The 3,038-nt window shown below is 42.3% G+C and overlaps 1 pseudogene; it reads right to left on the reverse strand.

Annotated features, from left to right (window-relative positions):
* Positions 1-533: 533 nt before the first annotated feature.
* On the reverse strand, positions 534-2,506 carry LOC118655958 (annotated as a pseudogene).
* Between the last annotated feature and the right edge of the window lie 532 nt (positions 2,507-3,038).

Here is a 3,038-nt window from a genome sequence, read left to right on the forward strand (position 1 = left end):
GAGCTCCCTCTCCCCTCACAGAGAGCTCCCTCTCCCCTCATAGAGACCTACTCCCCCCTCACAGAGAGCTTCCTCTCCCCTCACAGAGAGCTTCCTCTCCCCTACAGAGAGCTCCCTCTCCCCTCACAGAGAGCTTCCTCCCCCATCACAGAGAGCTTTCTCCCCCATCACAGAGAGCTTCCTCCCCTCACAGAGAGCTCCCCCTCCTCACAGAGAGCTCCCTCCCCCCTCACAGAGAGCTCCCTCCCCCCTAGACAAAGAACTTCAGTGTAAGAACCAATGAGAAACCAGCAGGGCATGTATCTACTCCTAGACAGAGAGCTCCCCCAGCAACCCACTTGGGTCCCTTTCCTCTAGACTAGAGGGATCCTCTATCTTAATAAATGTTGCTTTTGCTTTTGCTTCACTTTGTCCATGAACTCTTTCTTGGATTTTGCCAAACAATGAAATCTGACCACAACTCCACATCCTGCTATCAAAGGGCCTGAGGAGAGAATGTGCTGAGAGAACATCGAAGCAAGTGTCTTAGAGCCTCATACCTAGGAAACAGATAAAAACAAAACAATAGCAACAACAAAAAACCTCACATAAAATGTGTGATCCCACATAAAGTGTTATATATATATATATATATATATATATATATATATATATATATATACTGTGTATAGACTCATATGTATGTGTATGTAGATATATATGTATGCACCTATACCACAGAGAGAAATATAGTGATTTATGATAAGTTACTTTTTAAGGGAAAAAAAAAACAAGAATATAATTAAAAGTAGAAATATCACTCTTATCAGCTTAAAGCTACAGAGTTTGGTCTTAAAACCTATGAATAGTGGAAGAAAAGAACAATGGACACATACACCTGCCTATAACTAGTATTTATACCATGAAGAGATTTTTTTAGGGGAATGAAAGTGGCTAGTTTGGGAATTAATTCTAGAAGAGGTCAAAATGTTTTATCACTTTGGAGTTAAAGTTCATGGGCTAAGATTTTACATGATGATGAATGCTTATTTTAAATTGTTCAAAAATTTAACAATCTTAAAATAAAGGAAATAAAAAAGAAAACTGCCTATGTCTAAGGAATGAAATCAATAAGTCAGCCAACAAACAAATAGACCAAATGAATACATGGGTTGGGTTTACCATGCACAGGAGGCTTTGTAACTCTGCCCATAAGTTACAATTGTGAAGAATTGAGGGAAGTTTTTAACTATGATTGAAGGAAATTGAGAGAGATGTCCAATGGCTCACTAGAAACTTGAGCTCTAATTGTCAAAATATTTTGTGTATGTGACTTTGATTAGGAAAGGGAACAAGGAGTTATAGCTAAAGAATAGAATGATACTTTTTTTTGTGAGAAAAAAGCTATTCGTGAAACTCAGAAGCTCCACTTTGGTGCAACAAACGTGGATAGGATGCTGAGCAACTCTAGCCTTTCCATAAATGAAATAAAATCTGAGTTTGAAAGAGTAATAATCCTTAAAGCAGCAATCCTCAAATTTCAATATGGCCCTGTATCTTGTTAAATAAGCAACTAGAATGAGCCTGGCCTTTTGGGGTTTCCCAGACATGGACACACGGGGACACTTTCTGGCCAGCGTCTTGGTCAGTGTACGCTCGTATTCATGACCTTTGGCAGCGGCTGAAAACGTGACTTTCATTTTAGCTGCTGAGCGAGTGGAGCACTTGACTGACTCCCCCCGCCCCCCCAAACACACACACACACACACACACACACACACACATACACACACACACATACACACACACACACACACACACACACACACACACACACACACGAGGCGCCCCATCTGCAGGCCAGGGCCCTGCCTTGCGAGCCGCTGGCTGAGGGGAGGACAGGCCGAGGACCGTCTTCCTTGGAGACCAGCTGGAGTTGCCCCCACTCTGTTGTTGAGGAACTGTTTCTTCAGATCGTTAAGGGAATTGTGTTCAAATGTTTCTTTTTTTCTCTTAATCTATTGATCAATGCACTCCATTTCCTTAAAATCGGCCTCGCGTAGCTTCTAAAAGTTTGGAGGAGTGCTTGCAGTTCTTTAATTTTTTTCCAGATTCGGAAAACCCATCTGTGTAGACAGACTTCTTCCTTTCTTTCTGGAGGCACCTCTGCCTCTCCGTTACCATTTATTCCACTAGGACGCTGCCTTCTTGTCCCCTTGGCTCTCATCTGGGGAAGAAGGTTCTGCAGGAGCTCCGAGAGCCTGGTTTTTCTGCTTTTCTTGACTCTGGAACTCAGTGGGATCACTTGTTCTTGCATCTGCATGATCCTGCCGGCAGTCAGGGTTCCTGTGGAGAGGCCCGTGCCCTCTCCTTGTCTTGGTGACCTGGCCAGCCAGCTCCCGCTCAGCTTGTGAATCTGTAGGTCGGTCTCATCCCAAGAGGATGAGATGGTTTTTTCCTTTTTAATTTTTTTTGCTTCCCGTTTCATGTGGACTTGCAAGGCTTTTAGCAACTTGTCTGCATCCATGCGTCAGCAGCTCAGGGGAGAGGTCCCACTGGAGAAGTAGAATTGGAAGTCGTTAGCCCGGAGGCCCAGCCTCTTGGTCACTGTCCCTGAAGGAGTCTAGCTCCTCCAGGGAGGGGACGGTCATCACAGTCTGCAATCCAGGCAACCACACAAGGCACCCTCCGACCTCCACTGTGTGGTTCAAAACCCTGGTGCCCTAAAATTACACTCCTTCATAGCAATCTGCATTTTCAATTATTTTAACGCTAAGAATGTGCAATGACAGATAAATAAGATATTTATACTTGGGTTATAAGTGTAGTAAGTTGTGCTTACACTTAATATAATCAAATTATTTCTGAAGTAAATACATTATTAATATTAAACTATTAAAAATAAAGATTATTTTATATTACAGGAGAAATCAAGGATTGTAATCAATAAATAGTTTCTGACACAGATGTCTTTAAATCTGTTGTCAGAAATTTGGGCTTCTAGTAAGAGAGGCTAGAGTATTTAAGATTATAACCAATGTTACCTCTGCATATTACAA

Source organism: Myotis myotis, unplaced genomic scaffold (genome assembly GCF_014108235.1).
Source record: "Myotis myotis isolate mMyoMyo1 unplaced genomic scaffold, mMyoMyo1.p scaffold_m19_p_5, whole genome shotgun sequence".
Lineage (NCBI taxonomy): Eukaryota > Metazoa > Chordata > Mammalia > Chiroptera > Vespertilionidae > Myotis > Myotis myotis.